The following is a 19,007-nucleotide window of genomic DNA, read 5'->3' as shown; positions in this document are numbered from 1 at the left end:
TTCGGTATATAAAATCTTAAACAGTATCATTAATGTCACACACACCCTTTTTTTTTTTTCCTGGGAGACAGATAAGAGGACAAGGGGCATAATTGCAAAGTAAAGAAAAACAAATTTGAAACAGATGCCGTGTGTCCCATTTTTCTTTACACAGAGCCACAAGTGTATGCAGAATAGCTTATGAGTCAGAGGCTGAAGCTTAAACACTGGAGGATCATTCAAGAAACAATTAGGGCAAATAGTATCCTGAGGGGATTAGAGCATTAAAAGAAAATGAGCCTTAATAGACTGAATAGATTCCACTTAGTCCCTGAAATTTATTATGTTCATAAACCCCAAAACAAATATAGTAGCAGAAAGATAAAAGCTAAAAGTAGCCTACTCACTTAATAATATATTCTTCTTTCTCTGTATTAGGGTATGATTCTGGTCTTCACATTTGCTGTTGAATATTAAACATACAATTAGACTAGGGATATTTTGAGACATTCAGAATCTGCTTCAGGCAAAATTAACAAGAGCATTGCCTCTGAAATTTGGTACAGCTGTTACTAATAAAAGAACTAGTACTGCAGGCTGAAACAGCTGGAGATGATAAGTGAAAATAGAATTAAGGCTCAGTAATGCAGGTTTGTACTCTGGAGGGAATTCTGGACAAAATCTGCGTGTGGCCTCAGATCTGCTGGCCTTGTTCTGTACAGGACCCCAGTGACATGGCATCAGCACCCCAGCACTGGCCTCTCTGCATATGGCCACACAAGTTCTGGCAGCTGGGAAGTTCATGTGTTTGGCTGGAAGACCATGCACATGTTCAGAGGTGAGGATGAGAGCCTGAATATTAAACTTTTTGCAGAACCACAGTCTGCTCTTGCTGCCCACCCTTCCCCTTCCACCTGGGAGACCATGAAATCTGCCCTTTTCCTATTTAAACAGTATCCCCCTTCCTCACATGTTCTGTCTCGACTGTTTCTGTGTGAGTGATCACTCTTCCCTGCACATTGCAGTGCACAAGCATTAAGAAGCATAATGTCACACAGCTTTAAAGTCTCAGTTTAGGTGGCCACTTTGCACTACAAATTCTTAAAGCACTTTACACTAAAGAATTCAAGACTGATGTGCAACAGAAATAAGGAACACTACAGTGAAAAGAAATATTCTATGTGGTACAGACATTTCCTGGACTGTCAGAGAGACTGGAAAACAGGTACTCCACCTCCAGCTGCCTCAGAGGCAGAAAGGAGGAGAACAAAGGAGCACACATTGCCCTGGGCTGTCTAATCTGATCTCCTACTCTAACGGTGCTTCACCACCTGCTTTGGAGGAAAATACAAGAAAAACATAGAATGACATACCCTTGAGAGGAAATTTCTCTCTGATCCCAGGCTATAGTGGTAGCCTGTTCCTTGTTGTTCCAAGAGAATTTTAGAATACTCTGTTATGCAAATGTAGCTCATGACTAATGAATGGTGCATGCCTTATCCCAGAGATCAGCTGAGAGCTTTGCTGGGAAGCAAGGTACCAGGGAGCTTCCACAGAGACTTCAAAATCTGCATAAAAAAAAAAAAGGGTTTGGGAAGTGTGTGTGACAGAGTACCAGGCTGCTTTTAGTTTTGGAAAAAAAATAGAATCTTCATCTCTGGGTCCTGGAAGTGCTGGGACATCAAGCTGAGGTGCCTGAGACAATACCAAGGACTGAAGAAATAACCCATTGGAAATAAAACTTAAACCTAAATATTGGGTTTTTTATTTGGTTGGTTGGGTTTTTTGTTTGTTTGTGGGGTTTTTTTGGTTTTTGGGTTTGTTTTTTGTTGGGTTTTTTTGTTTGTTTTTGGGGGTTTTTTGTTTTGTTTTTTGTTTTTTTTAACATCTACAAGATCTGGCCTTCTATCAACTTTGGTCATCTGAGGTAAATTGGGTCATTTAATAGATGGACTGCATTATGTATAATCCCAGGCCTGGCCCTGTCACAGAGAAGTCAAGAAGAACTTTTAGAAAAAGGCTTCTTTTGGAATTTGAACAAACGTCAGAAGACTGCAACAGCAAAACAACTGAAGTCTTATGAGCTGTTCCTTTCAATGAGTGCTGGACCAATCTTTGAGATTTTCTTTCCTGACAAATTGAAAATAAGCAAGCCTAAGATCCTAACATTTTTAACAGGACTATAAGTCACTCTAGCAAGCTTACCTGCTAACAGTGAGAGAAGTAGGTAAGAAGGTGGTCCTTGCAGCAGTTACCTTTGTGTTATCATCCTCCTCTCTCCAAGAACTGTTCAGGCTTCAGTGCACTTTGGCAAGATCTGGGCACTTCACAGCTGTATGAGATTACATTATGTCTACTTTTCCCTAGATATATCCCTGAGGTCTCTACTATAGGATACTTCTTGTTTTCATAATTGCTCTCTGCCCCTGGGTTGGAAGAAGAGGTACAGGTGAGGCAGCAGGAGATATCACAGTGGCAGTGATAGAGTGCTTGCAGTGAGAAGTGTGTGAGAAAATAAAGGTAAAAGAATCTTCAGCAGGAAGATGTTCAGGGGCAATAGGAGTACCATGAAGAACCAGGAAGGATGAGAAGGAGATAAGATACATTGAAATAGACTAATGATGAAAAAGTCCATCATTCTAGAGAGAAAAGAGTAGTGAAAGTTCGACAGTGACTTATAGAAGAACTAGGTGGTGATTCCGTAGTGGAAATTAGACTTAATTTTTGAGACAGAAATGATGACATCATTTCATCAGAGCCCCACTCTGTCTGCATTAGGAAGTGTGGAAGGTTTTATAATCTAAAGAGTGGGACACAACATAGAACATCTTCCTCCTTAGGTGCTTTTTCCCAGAAACCTGCTCAATAATAAGGCAATAGCCCCTCTAGGAACTTCCAGTAGCCTGTCTGGTATTATATAGGGCTTCTCCTCCTTAGGACCCCTGCCCAGTACACCCTTGGTCTCCATCCCAGTCTCTTCCTGCTTTTGGTACTTAATATATATATTTAACTTCTCATAGCAAGTGCAGGTGTTAATAATGCAGTGGAATGTGCTATTCTTTTAATTCCATAAATATGTGTCATATCTTTACACAGAGTATGCCAGCTGTTGGCAAGGATTACATATTTATTATGAATGGGAGTTTTATTTATTGCAAGTACATTCAAATCATAAAGTCAATTGACAAGAGGTACCTGAGCTAAGAAAATCAAAGCTTCTTTCTATAGCAACCATGGAGAGTGGCAGCAATGAAGCATCTAGAAACTACTTATTCAGTACCAGGTTCCCATTGAGCAGTACTTGGCTCTGTGCAGTTAAAAGGCTGGACTCCAACCCACAGCTCTACAGACAGATCTGCTCCTAAGATTTAGCAGCAAGTGTCTTGTACACACAGGACAAGAGGAAGAAGGGATAACTGCTTTTCTTTGGTTCTGTCCCTTCTTTCCACATCCACACCCTCAGTGCATGCAGCACCCTCTCTGCCCCACAATTCTGAGTGCATGCTGCCCAACCAGGCACCTTCCTCCCTCAATTTGTTCCTTCAGTATTTATTCATTGATTCACACAGGGCTGTGTAGACTTAACCCATTATGAATCTGGTTTCTCCTCCTTTTATACACAGCGATTAATTTACAGTTTTTCTCCTTGTGTTCATATATAATAGTGTCCTGATGTTTTTAGTCTTTCTATTTAAGTGGTTTCTTTCTTGGGACACTACTCCTTTGCCAGAGCAGAACAAAGGTTCTGAAGGAGAAAGAGTGTCATAACCACTCCCTCCCGGCCTTTCTTACCCCTTCTCCTTATCCTCGGCCATTCCCAGTGCCCTACTCCCAGGTTTGACAAAAAGCATCTCTCTTTAAATTTGCATTTTGTACTTTACAGCCAACACCTCAAAATGACGGAACAGAGCCCAAGATTTAATGCTAGCTGAAGCACAGCAGTTCCACATTTCCAGACTGACAGCACTGCTTCTGCTTAGAGGAAAACATTTGTCAACATTTCATTTCATAACCACACACACAGGTCACATAGCTTATAATAAACTAAAGATATTGCATAGCTTTTCTACATGCAACAGAATTCTGTTGAGAATCGAGATGTCAGGAATAATTTATACTTTTCTCTTTTTGTATCCTTGACTGGACATAAATAAATATCAGACATCCTGTACAGCCTTCTTCCTATTAAATACTGTTTATTAACATCTGTTAAAATTAATAGTTTTTTTATCCTCTCACCATTAATCATTTTAAAATATGCTGTGTTTGTTGTTAGTGCAGTATGGCAGGCAGTAGAGACCCTTCCCCTCTTGTTTTAATCTCTAACAAATTACATTACAGTGGCATCCTTTGGGACTGCAGAGTTTTGGATACATCAGCACTTACTTTTACCAATATCCATAAAATTACACTCTGCAATGTCTTGACACACTGCTTGAAATGTTAGGTCATTCATTTGAGTCTGAAAAAATTAAATGTGTACATTGTTGACTTACAGAGCAAGTATTTAAAAAGAAAGAAAAAGAAAAAAAAAAAAAGAAGAAAAGGAAGGAAAAACACCACAGCCTATTGCAGTGTAAGATTTAAACACCACAGAATTCTACATAAGTACATCTGTGCAAGCATATCGAGGTGGAAGAATTAAGGCCTGTGTTTCAAACGATATCACTGATAGACTAATAGAAATTTCAAATTAGTCACACTAACATTTGCAGTTTTTCAACATAAACTCACAATGATATGTATATTCATCACAACAGAAAATCATATTAATAGTCATGACTGCTCCCCAGAACCTTTCTCAGGTCACACAACACCAGCTGAAGCTTGAGAGGTCAGTGAGGATCTGTCCTTCAAGGCCAACACACTCACCAAAGCTGTGCTGAGTGTGTGGGTACACTGCAGACAGCAGCCTCACAAGAGTGAGCCTTTCTAAAACTCAGAATTAGCACTGTCTACAGACAGCATTAAAATGTGTAAATATTTTATAACATATTACTGTGCAATTCCACGTACTTCTCACACAAGGGGCCCATGCAGAGCAGCAGTGATCTGAGGGTACAGAGCAATATGGATACAATTCCATATTACTTGAGGAATAGTTTACAACTCAGTAATTAAAGGCCATATTGTGATGCATATGCTCTCCTGAATGAAGCAAATGCTGTTGACAGCATTCATGTCTACAAACAGAAGGAGATTGAGGAGATGCAGAAGGGTTTTTTTTCAGTCTTGGAACATGCCCAGAAGCTATCATATTTATTTTTATGCTTGCAGAACCTTTTGCAGGCTGCTCTTGCCTGCAGCACCAAACACACAGCCACGTTGGATGATTTCTTCACTGCTCTTGGGTGAGGGAAAAAGGAAATACAGTGTATAAACACATGGTATTGCTGCTGGCCTGGAGAGGCCTTCAGTTCCCTTCAGATTCTGTAGAAACTGATGTATGGAGTATGAGGATACTCCATACATCACAGACTCAAGTGTCCAGGAAAAATAACCTCAGATCCTTGGGCATAGAATAGGGACCAATAAAGTTGACTGATACAAAAGGAGAAAAATCACCAAGAAAGCCTGATCAAACATATTCTCATTACAATCCCAAACAGCTTCTTTCTACAAGCTATCCAACTACCAGGAGCTGGGGGGTCACAGTCACTTACAGAGGTGCCTTGGCAAGCACAGTAACAAAAAAAGCTTTTACTAGTGACTCCAGTGTCACTTAAAGGGGGTTTTTTTACTGATTCTGGCTTTTTTTTCACATCTAATTCCCACTTTTCACTGACTTGGCTCTGTTTTGACAGCAAACTAATATTTATTTTAAGAAAAACTATCTAACACAAGCAAGGCCAGAGACAGAATGAATGTGCTCTGGACCAGTGACTAAGGTTCATCATTACCCACCAGATTATAACAAAGTGAAACCTGGGAAATAAAAGGTAACTCTATTTTCTATACCATATAAATCTATAGTAATGCAATTAACTTTACTATAATTATTTTTTCATGGATGCTGAACAGATACTCCAGATAAGAAACAAGTGTGAAAATCCATCTCTGAGGGGTTTGAGAAGACTTTCGCTGAGAAGCCAAGGGTTTGTTAGCCAAGATCCGGAGACAAGCAGAAGAAAAATGTGAATAAAAGGGGCATTTACAGTGCCAATAATTAATTTTAAAGAAAACCACAAGGAGGGGGAAAGGTTGTGTCAGAACTTATGTCCTTGTAAAGTTTAACATTTAATACCTATCTTCCCTCAGGGCTAAAAGCACTTTGTGTCAACTGCTGGAGGAGGCAGGAGATACCATAGGGTCACTCTAACCCTGCCAAGTGCCTCTTCCTTCATCCCCAACTGCTGAGGGAAGACTCTCATGCAGCTTTCAGGTGAAAAGGGAGCATGGAGTTTGTGTGTGGCCAGAAAGCACTCACTGCCCATCTATCAGACCCCACTTGTTTCATTTTCCACCCACAGCTTTTGAAATGTTGGGCAATTCCAGCTGCATTTGACAGAAGGTTTTAAGTCCTAGCCATTTGGGAACAGGGAATTACATCTCCCAAGTAATGTGACAGCAGTTTTCCAAGGCAGAAAAAGGGTGGCTTCAAACACCAACATCTCAGTGCCTCTGGTCTCCTCCATCTGACACAAGAGCCACCAAGCAGGAACTGGCAGATCCAATAAATCTGAGGACACACTGCCTTCCCACTAACATGTCATCTGGGATTGTGGTTAATAAGGCCCTACAAGGCAGATGCTTGTTTGCATTCTTAATGGAAAAATCCCAGCAGCAATCAGAAAAAATGGGACCTGCACTCATCTAATTATAACAGGAAAATAAAGACTTTTTATGCCATTCTAAAGGAATCCGTAAATCACTGCCAACACGCCTGTCACCGAAGTTCATTCTACTTCAAGAGTATGCTTTTTATTCCATTATCATGGCACATCTAGAGGGCTTTATATCTTCACTAAGTTGAATTCAGTTTAAAAAAATTAGGTCTGGATAGAGTAATTTTGCTGCAAATTTTATTATTTCACAAATTTTCCTCTGAGAGCAGAATGCATAAATTAGAGGTGTGGACATAGAATATTACTGCCCATGTCCAGAAATCTCTATCATCTGGCAAGCAATGAAGCAAATAAATATAAAAGCAATTTTTAAAAATAAATTAATATGAACAGCTGCAAATAAGATTTGAAGGATACATTTCCAGTCTCATGGAATCAGGCCATTAGAACATGTCAGCTTAGGAAAATTGATTGACATAATGACAGCATAGTTTAAGAGAATAATGCAGTCTCTTTCTTTGCCTTACCTATTCTAGTTTACCTACTTCATGGGGATATGATTCCAGTTTAAACTGCTTTATTAAAAAATAGCTTTATAAAAACCAAAATACTATTAATCTATCAGTCATTTCATCAAGTGGAAAGGCTTTATGAGCTTAAATAAAATTAAACAAACTGCTTCCTCAGCTCAAAACACAGAGGATTTGTCCCATATAAGGCCACATCTACAACTGCTGCATGTGCAAGAAGCTGAGAGAGGCAGAGATGGGCTTTGAGTTCCACAGAGCATAACTACTGATGATGACACAGCAAGTGTCTAAACTCTAGATTTCCTTTTAATACGAGTCAGTTTCTAAAAATATGGCTTTTGTAGCAATCCTTGAAAGTCTAACATAAAAGAGAAGAATCACTGGGGATTCAAGGAACAGATAGCTGGTGTCAGTTGTAGCAAGATGAGTGCAATAGAAGTCAAATTTTTGCATACTCTAAGGGGACTCTGTGCCATTTACTTTCTGTGTCAAATATTTATCCAATAGCTGTGTCTTTCGGTATTCTGGGAAGGTGGTCCATAATAAGCAGGAACTAGTTACAGAGGAATGTTAGTCAAACCATTTGCAAACTTGTGCAGGAATGCTAGGGCTGGACCTTAGTGTGAAGAGGGTCTGGACATAATCCATGTTGGTTTAAGCATTTACCTGTAGTGGCTCTGTTAGAGATCTAGCACATCTGGACATCATAGGCACATTGAGATTATTTAGCTCATATAAGAGTTAATTTTTGAAAGTGGTTCCATTAATCCGTTGAAGTAGGGTGAAAGTAGGTTCTCATGCCTACATTAAAACTTTGTTCTCCTTTACATCACCAAACTTACATGAGTAACCCCTACACCTCTCACCACTCACCCAGAAATGCACCTATGTTCATCTGACAGTGTCTACACTTCTGCCGCCCTAAGGATTAAAGTGCCTCCCTGAAAAATTTTACAACACTTAATGATGCAAATCAAAAATCCTACAATTCTGCATGTAACTTGCATTTCCTAAGTGTAAATTATATCTAAGCCACTTCAGAAAGTAAGTAACAGGCTTCCATCTTATTTCATGCATTAAAAATGTTTATGACATAAATTTTAAACCAATTTTTCAAAAGTCACTTATAGTGCACATTGTTTTAACATTGCTCTCTAAAGCACTCTGAAAAATGAAGGTTGTCTGCTGCTCTATTTAAGTTTTCCCCTCTCAAGAGAATCAGCTACCTGACGTATATTTTTCTGTTCCAAACCTGACCATTACTCTGGACAGGAATTTAATAATAATTAATTACTCATGTTATGCTTAGGATTTCCATGCAGCAGAACCCAAATACTATATGCAGTGCAGCCTCCATTGGTTTTGCTGCCTTCTGAATCCTACCATGAGCACAAATTTGAAATAGCTATCCTTTTACTGGGACATTCTCTACAATATTTGGGTAATATGTACTATCTTTGTGTACTGCACATTATGGCTTCATGAGCATACATATATGCGTCTTTGTAGTCCACACATTTCTACATAATTTTACTAGAATTTATGTGTTCAAAAATCAGGTAACTGGTAGAGTAAAACAGTCAAAAGGACTCATTAAGAAACTGCAGCACAGGTCTAAGGCCTGCTCTGAATTCCTGCTAAGAGCTGTCTTCAAGGAAGCAAGTGTGTGCTGGCTTGCAGAGTTATGCAATCAAAACAGCCACACATCATGCCAGGTATTTCTATACACATGATGACAAATAAGCACACCTTAACCCCATTAACTTGATAGGTCTTGGTCTGATGTTGTCACTAAGGAATTTTATGAAAGGTTTGAAATATGGTACAAGAGAAAAACATTCAGCATTTTGCATAATAGCTGAAGGTCTCTATTACATTTCTGGAAAGTACTGTTGGCTCACTCATATTCAAAGCCATACAAATTTGCCAAAGGACATATCTCCAGAGAATTATTTTCTTCACCTTTAGCACATATGCTCACCCAGCTTTTCTGGGTTTTCACTTCCCTCTTTCCCCAGTATCATTTCCTAAGCTATTAGAAACCTATGATGCTCCAATTCCTTCCTTGGAGCAAGGCATGTCTGAGTCAAAGTCAAGATGAGGAATTTGGCATTTGATGCCAGGTATCTTCCTTCTGCATTCAGCTGGAATTCTTTGTCTCTTTCTTCGGACACAGGATCTAAAATTAATTCCACTGGGGAAATCAACAGACGTGCATGATAGCCTTAAAAGTATTTTTATTTGCTTATATGTATTTAATAGGAGGCAACCTCAAATAACCATTCCATTAATGTCTCTCTCATGGCAGAAACAGGGAATTCAGCAATATTGCTCTTCACTCCAGTGTATTTCCTGTTTAGGAAGTCTCCATTCATTTCCTAATACTTTTTCAGGCATCAGAGGATCTGAAGCAGCTAGTGAGGTAGAAAACATAATCGTTTTCTGCATGGAGGATATCCTGCCTGCTCACTTACTCTATAGAAAAGCAACTCCAAAAATTGCTCCACTGCAGCTGCACTGCAGCTTGAGTTAGACTGGATATTAGGAAAAATTTCTTCATGGAAAGGGCTGTCAAGCATCGAAGCAGGCTGCCAGGGAAATGGTTGAGTCACCACCCCTGCACTTAGGGACATGGTTTAGTGATGGACTTGGCAGTCCTGGTTTATAGGTTGGACTATATGGTCTAAGAGGCCTTTTCCAACTTAAACTCTATGATTCTAAATATACCTTATTAGGCAGTCCTGAGATTTGCATTAAAAGCAAAGGACTTAATCTGAGTCATTACATAATTACTTCCTGCCCAAGAGACAAATTTCTATTGGTTTCTGTTTGTTTGCAAAGCAATAGTTGCCAAGTCATTAAAATGCTACAGGCTTCAATCACAATTTTTAAGATAATTTCTTTGTTTACATTTTGTTTTCCCAAAGGTGATTAGCAATTTTACTAGAAGGTTACCTTGTTATTCTACAGCAAGGTCCTGGATGAACTTCAGGTGGGATTAGAAATTCCTTTTTACCCAACAGCAGCACTTGGAAGCATTGCTTGTATGCAAGCATATGGCAGCATCCAAGCTTTGGCACTAATCCTGCGTATTCCTCTGCACCCTCTTGCCATGGACTCCTATTTACAAAGTTTCATCAGGCTTCATTCACTGACCATAAAAAACAAAATGCTGAGCCATTTACTGCCACCTCAGCACAATAACTGATTTCTAAGGAATAAATCCAAAAGATCTGCAACTTTGCATAGTGCTTTGAAACCACTATTAACATATAAAATGTAACTAAATAGCATATAGAAAATTAAAAATTAATATATAATTGCTTCTTTCTGCTTTAATGTTAAATCAGAGCTGAGAGATTAAAAACCTAGCCTAAATCCACTGGTGTGCCTAGAATCACTGATTCCTGAAGCTTTTGTACAATCACCACTTTATATTCTGTCTATACTCTGGATGAATAAACACATTTAGTGTCCTAAACTAAGCTAAAATTTGGTTTGTATAAGCACATGAGAACATTTTTTCTCATCTAAACTATTATTCATCTTAAAAATCAAGTGAGAACCCTGTTACACTCTGAAGTGAGAAAACTTGGACTGAAAATCTCAGGAGAGAAAGTATTGTACTTTATACTTCTAGTTATTTGGAAATACTCCAAAAGCAGATATATAGAAAGGCAAATATAATGAGGAGAAGTCAACCAAGTTCTTGCAAAAGTTCAAAAATAATTGAACTTACTTTTGAGATGAAAACTTTTATTTCATGTTCAGTATTGGTATGTTTTCAGGTATTTTGACCTGAAATTCAGTATGCAAAGGTCCTTCATCAACATGCACTTAAAGCACTATCACATGGACATATCTGTGGTCCTTTGAACTAATGGGCTTTTCTTCTCAAATCTGTACAAAGAAGATGAAAAAATCTGAACGTATCTTAGATACAACGTTGGGAATAAAAGTGTGTATGACCCTTGTACTGAAAGTTACTTCTTTAATAATCCTAAAATGTGAATTAGAAATTAAGCAAGCAAGCATAAAAGATAATTCATTGGTTATAAGGTTCTAAATAACTTTAGTAGCCTTTCAGCTCACCATGAATACATAAAATCTTAATACATACACACCCCTAATTTCTCCTACGAATAGCAGATACCTAGCCTCACCCACATTTTCACATACAAATTCATGAAAAACTGTCAATACCACTTAAAAAAGAAATTGCTTTTAAAAGCACTTTCAATTGAAGTAAACTAAAAAGGACAATGTTTACTTGAGATAAAATTTTGAGATCAATTTTGCAACAAGGCACATTACAATATTATTGTAAAAATAAACAATAAATATTCTATTTTTTTAATTTAACAAGACCACTTATTATTTTCAGTCTTATATGCTCAGTAGAATCTAGATTTTATTATTCTGCAGCAAAACCTCTCACCTAAGTGCCCCCTGTATCTTTTATTTCTTTTATAATCAACAAATCCGGGTTTAGATTTCCAAAAATGTCTATTCCCATGGTTCCTGATGAACTAGGTTAGACTGGGAAGGGTTTCTGTTACAGCATTTACATGAAAACTTCCAGGCAGAAAAATGCCATTCCTGACTAAGAATCTAGGAGCTGCTTCAATTATTGCACTGTAGTCATATCAGTACAAAACAATCTTTCCATCTTTTTCTGAGAGAAATGTTTTATTTTGAGGGGGATAATAAAAACATTTACTCTGAGATAAATCCATCCAATATTTTAGATTGAGACACTTAATGAAATTTTACTGAAGAACAGAAAGAAACCATATCTTGAAGCAATTTAATCTAAAAGGACTTATATTAAATTACAAAAAGCCCAGATCTAGAGGTCCTCCTGTAGTTCTCAATACAAAAAAAAAAAAAAAATTAAAAAAAATAATTAAGACTGCAGTGGAGATAAGCCTGCTTAAACATAGGTAAATAAAAATTCCAGTCAGAATGGTTTGAGCCTAAAATAAAATAAAACAGACAAGATCATGTGTTGGTGGATAACTTCATTGCTTTTAGCTATTTCTTTTTAAATTTATTTATACCAAGCAATCTCCTCTCTGTTTTGTCTGTCCTTTTTTCTACAGGAAAAGCATGGATTGAATTTTAATCTACATGAACTTTGCCTCAGAAAAGACAAAGATAATTTCAATGTCATCCCTCACAGTAAAGGCAAGTATAGATCTGGTATGGGGCTGAGAACAGCAAAGTTAAGCAACGTATTGCTTAGCAGTAACTTAAATGCTAAAATTCACAGTCCTATATACAATCAATGAGTAGAGGAAGAAAAGCACCTCAATTAAATATTTAAAAACAAAGTGTAAGCCAAGTTAGCTTACAGGCTAACTTGTGCTTTACTAAGGCACAGGTCCTCATGCCATCCATCATCTCTGTAACATGAGCTTTAGTGAGGCAGCTGAATAAACTTTAGATTTACTTGGCAACTGCTCATGTGAATGATGATCCTAACCCTCGTCCCATTCCTCTTCTCTTCTCCCTTCTTCCAATTCCGACAATTATACAGTTCCCCAGTGATCATCAGGAGAACACTCATTTTATGAGTATTGCTATGTTAGTTATCTGCCCAAACTCTGTTAAATGAATCATTGCTTTGACAAATTCCAAACACAGTATAAGGTTCTGTTTGGAGGGTGCACACAGAGCAGGTCAGGGAAGGAGAAGCAGAGTGATCCCTTTTATTTCACCAGATTAATAGATCAAAGTCTGCTTGGCTCATCATTTCTTGAACTTCTGGAAGAAACCTTCCTTTGATCAAGATTCTCAAGTCCAGAGAGCAGGGTGAAAATGGTTAACTAGTTGTAATACATGCTTTCACTAGTGACTTTGTGTATGCTATTGAGACAGCTCTAGAATTAGGCAGCTGATTGGCGAGACCCGGAGGACTGCAATTTTTGGACTTAAATACTTTAATCTTAAGAACAAAACATGATCTCATAGTCTGTAAAACCTGCAACTTTATTTCAATAATGAAAATATCTGAAATTATATTTAATCGAATTGTGTTTCTGAGGCCTTTAGCCAGCCACCTCTCTCAAACCACAGTGTCTCAGTGAACTGGGATTCTGGATCCCTCCAGACAGCTCTGCTGCAATCCACTCTAAGCAGAGCACCTTGGTTCCAGGCAGCACAGCACTAGTAACTCTTCCACATAGCCCAAGGAAGGGTAATAAAATAGCAGTGTAATGAGAAAGAGACAGGGATCTAGAGAGAGAATAATTGCAGACCTCCTTCTGATAGATTTCTAAATGTGAAAGAGGGCCCTGCAGAGAAGCCAAGAAACAAGTTAGGCTGTTGATGCAGGAAGTATCACTACTGAATTCTCCTAACATCCACAATTTATATTAGAGTAATTTACTGGCAGAAAATAGAACGGAACCAACATCAAGACAATCCTGTGTGATCCTGTGTTTCTTAGGACATATTTGATTCAGTCTGTTGCTCTACAAAGGGAAAAAAAACTCTACTCTGAAGTATCACATAGTCTTGGTATGAACACTTAGCATTTCTAAACTTTCTAAATAATCTGATTCCAATAACACTCACTGGCCACCTGCTCTATTGGGAGTCCTTCCTCACTGTTATCTTCTCTGGGGAAATAAACCTAGTGTTATTTCTTGTGTGCTGGTGAGCTGGTACAGGAATCTCAGCACCCATGTACTGATATAAACATGTATATGTATATGTATATGTATATGTATATGTATATGTATATGTGTATGTGTATGTGTATGTGTATGTGTATGTATATGTGTGTACTTATATACGTATGTGTGTATATAAATACACATGCATATATACATACCTATATAAAAATATATTTCTGTGTATATATATATATATATGTATATATCTGTGTGTATGTATGCGTGTGTGTGTGTGTGTGTGTGTGTGTGTGTGTGTGTGTGTGTATTTATTTATTTATAAAGCAAAGGCTGAAATAATCATTGAGAAAAGTGCCTTGAGGGTCCCCATTTGAAGTCCAGGGCCTGGTACCAGGGCATAATGCAAGTTAGCATAAATGAGGATACTGTCTACTCCCAACATTCTTAACCTGAGGCATTTTTTATTACTGCATTCTCATAAACTTCCTCGTTAAAAATTGGAACACAATTTTGAAAGAAAATATGATAAAACTGCAGAGAAACACCCACCTGGATTCTAGGCCTGAGCAGCTGCATGAACCATCTGTGCATACCATATGTTTAGTGCTTGATTTAGGGTGAATTAAGGGGGCTTGGAGGTAGACTGAATATCCACAGTGCAGTTAAAAAACTTCTTTCCTTCACACTTGCTTTAAATCTCCCTTTTATTTTCCTGTGATGCAATTTTTGTCTTGTCTAACGGGAGCAATCAGTGCATATTAACAAAAGATTTATCCAGTCCCAAAGTGGAGTAGATCAAACACTGACTCTTCAATTCCTGTTTCAGACAGTTGATAAATTTGTTTATTTTTGAGACAACCCATTAAGTCCAATGTTTTAGTGCTCTCCCCTAAAGAGTAAAATTAAAAGAAAACCCTTAAGCTCAGAAGAATTTGTTGACGAAATCTACTGCAATGCACCTTGGCCTCAAGCCATGCTTAACTTCACCTGTTGTGAAAGAGTCCCAGGCAAGTTTTCATAGCGCTGCAGCTCTGCTATCAGGTTCCAGAATGTAAGCTCATGTTCACCCAAGAGTTTGGAATCCACATGTCAAAGTTGGCTCAAGCTTCACATGAATGCAGATCAAAACCTTCGAGGACTTGAAAACACATTTAAAAAACAACTTAATGGATCCAATGGAATTTTAATTTGCATGTGGAGATTTGTTTAAATCCCAAGCAATTCAGAAAGGCCAGAGTATGAACTTATGTGAACAGAAGCCAATAAATTACCCGTTAGCTTTGGATTCCCTCTCACACCAAGTATCAAGCATGCTTTTTTTTGTCCACCAAATATAATTGCAGCTTGTTAGCAACATCCTGAGACAAACAGATTTTAAAGGGCTGTAGATGAAACTGCTGCATTTCTTATACTGCTTGCAAAATAACAGCATATTATGAACACCTCCAAAAGATACCTAGTAAAAATTAAGTTTTTGGTACTAATAATCCAGCTACACAACATATAAATCTAGTATCTACAGTAAATGTAGTATCTATAATAGTTTTTTTAATTCATAGAGCACCCATAAAACGCACAAAAATTTAAATAATTTTAATTATTGCTTAATTACTTAATATTAAAATTAAAGCAATTAAATTCAATATGATGAGGATAGACTATACAGATTAAGTAGTGTTTAGCAACCATGTCCTTCCAAGATGTTGTTAACAAGTTACAGCTGTGGCTTTTGGACAAAGAAATAGATCTGAAAAATAAAGTTATTAGGTGAACAATAAAGAGACTAAAAGGAGGTGTATAGTGAAAAAGTATTATCAAAAATTTGAGAAAGTCAGTGCTAAAATCTTCCTGTTAGAAATTTTATCAGAAGTAGGTTTCAGCCAGTAGGAGTGTGTTCAGAGATAAGTCTGTGTTAATTCAACTCATGTATGCAATTTTCTGTGGATAAGAGTGAATGCCGCCTATAATATTTATGTTTTAGTGAATCTTATAAGGCTTCTTGCTCTTTATGGCATGATCTTTGGAAATCTCACAACAAACATTTTCAAAGATTTTCACCATCCTGAAAAGCAGAAATAGTGTAGTACCAGTTGGTTTTGCTTGACTTTGATAACATTAAAAATGAAACTTGGAAAATTACTATAGTTTCTAGTTTCTTTTAAAGTAGACAGAAAATATTAATATATGTATTTATATTTGAAGATTTGATGCTACACTTTAATTATTCTATAACAAATGAGAGCTTTCTGCCCAAAAGTATAACTTCTGTTGTATCACCTTTCACTGACAGAATTCACTTAAATAATTTTATTCATGTAAAAAGAAAATTTAACTCCACAGCAGTGTGAATTCAAGAAATAGAAAATTCAGGGGGAAAAAAAATGCTCTGCTGGTAAAAAAAAAGAAATAACAAACAAAATTTGCATAAATATTGTTCTATCATTTCATCTTAGTTAATTGGATGGTAATTTAAATCAAAAGGTCTCAAACAGATACCATCACACTTCTCATATTCCTAAGGGGCGAGAGTGCTTGATCTGGATTACAAAAACTTCTGTTTCAACAGCACAACTTGGCCTGCATGCCAAAGGGTGATACTTTTCAACACTCTTCTAAAGCCACATCTCTCTTTGAAATGAAAATATTAATTTTCTTAGTCTGTTCAGCTCAGTAATACCAAATAGACTCATTATCGTCTGTAACCCAACCACTACCTCGTCCTTTCCTTACATTTCACTGAAGTTTGCCATGAGGACAAAGAATATGATCTTCCATCCCTTATCTCCATTTTCTCATCCCAAAACATCTTAAACATCCTCTCTCTGGATGTGTGCACAAGTATTAAATGTCAAGACCAATGCATTTCTCATTATCACATTCAATTCAACAAGTCAACGAGCAGCTGCAGGTGATGGCTGCTACTGAGCTGACCTGCTTCACTGCTCAGGACTTGGCACTGCTTTTGTCACATGGGCTCTCAGCAACAGGTAATGGCTCATTGCCATGTTTAGAAGGCTCAGTTTGTTCTTTCACATGTATTTGGGACTCCAGCCAAGATTTTGAAAGATAAAATCCTGAAAGAGTTAGGCAACCATTTCCATTTGCAAGGGCCTAAAGAAATGCTTTAAAATCAAATATATGTTGTTGGTTATTAGATACAGATGAAGATATAGCCACCTTACCTTTTAAGAACCTAAAGTTCCAGATCCTGACTAGTTTCATGGCTTACAGCATTGCCATACAGTCTTCCAGCCACAACATTAGACACTGTAGGCTGTGTCATGCACATGCCTGACACCTTGCCAGACACACACACACCATCCTGAATACAGAAGGTACAAATGTGCCCTTTCTTTGGCAGGAATGGGTTGGGGAAATACTTAAGAACAGAGAACCAGAGACATGCCTGCATAAGTGTCTGTGCCCAAACAAACAACTCCACATTCAGCTGGCAGACACTTAGCCATCCCCCTGAACTTGCAACCTTGTGCAGACCAGCAAGCCTGTAGAGCTGAGCAGAAGATAACTTCATTATCTACACCTGGTATGGACATCTCCCTATTCAAGTCCATTTGATAAGTGATCTAACTGGTATTTCCAGCAGATCTCCTCCACCAAGTGGAATGTCCTCTACCTTCCTTTAAAACGCCACAGAGAAGGATATGCCATTTGTTTCTTTCATATAAACTCCTACTGCTCCTGTGCTCATCTTGACAGTGGGGGAGCAAGGGTTGAATAAGCTTCTCTGCCTAAAGAGATAAGGCAATTACTACTTACCAGGAAAACACTCAAACTGTCAATTCTAAGCATTTATGAATGGGAACATAGATCCTATTGTGGATGAAATGAAATTTTACAGAATCAGAGACAGAAGCAATGATAATGGAAAATGTTTGACTTTTTAACCCAGAGCTTATGACATTTAACCCAGACTAGCACACCCACATGAGTGGTCATAGCTCCTACTGCTACAGTATAACAGCCAAACATTTGGTGGAAAAAGTAGGAACCGCTCAGGATAAAGAGTCCAGGACAATCCTAACAGTGAGCCCCAGGAGTGAATCATGTTTCTTCTCACACATTCCATCTTTCTCTAAGACAGTGTGCAAGCAAACTAGTTGTGTTCATGGCCATTGTCCAGCCCTGAGGTCCTGTGGCATGGAACAGCACATCTACGCCTCTAAACTTTTTTAACTTCTAAAATGAGATGGCCACATGCAAAATGACAGCTGAAAAAAAGGGTTCCTGGTCTGCACTTGCTCCCAAATTTCATTAGTGACAGAAAATACAGACACTCAGGTTTAAGAAAAACATACACAATAAGATTTATTCTGGTCAGATCAAGCTACCATTTTATCAATTGTTACTTAATAGCCTTTTGTTCTGGTGTTTTCTGCAATTTAATCAAGTAAATCACCATTCTGGGGACATCTGTATATTAAACTTCAATGATGGAAACATTATCAGAGCAACATCTCAATTAATGACACAACTTGGAATAATTTAACATGAAATTTGACATCAGTTTCACATTCAAGAACATGAACAAGAAATCTGTCAACTGGTTGCTGTTGTAAAACTGTGGCTCAGCCACTTATAAACTTCTTTCTCATGTCATCTCAGACTTTTTTAGATTGGCAAATACATTTTTATGTCATGTTATTTTTCACTTGACTTTTATTTCCAGTTTGCTCACATTTGTTACTTGTTTTCTCATATTGGATGAATTCTTTTTGTCTCTTCATTTTCGAGATGGATTGTTTAACATTTTGATTTCTGACTTTCTGTTCTTCATTCCATACACACTTCATTTCTCACACTTACCTAGCACATCCATCTTTCTTTCTGCTGAGGAAACTCTATCTAGAAAGTATAAAAAATGAAACAGCTCTTCTAATTAGTTGGACAGAAATTTTCTCATTTTCCTGAGAAACCAAAACTTTGAGGATTACTTCTCCAAGAATAATATATTTATACTTGACAAGAGAGAGCTCAATGCTTTTACATACCAGACATGTTACAACAATTTAAGAATAGTTTCCATAGCATTCAGTATCAAAATCTGATAACATTCA

The sequence above is a fragment of the Cinclus cinclus genome, chromosome 1 (assembly GCF_963662255.1).
Source record: "Cinclus cinclus chromosome 1, bCinCin1.1, whole genome shotgun sequence".
NCBI lineage: Eukaryota > Metazoa > Chordata > Aves > Passeriformes > Cinclidae > Cinclus > Cinclus cinclus.
Note: the sequence above shows the minus strand (reverse complement) of the source record.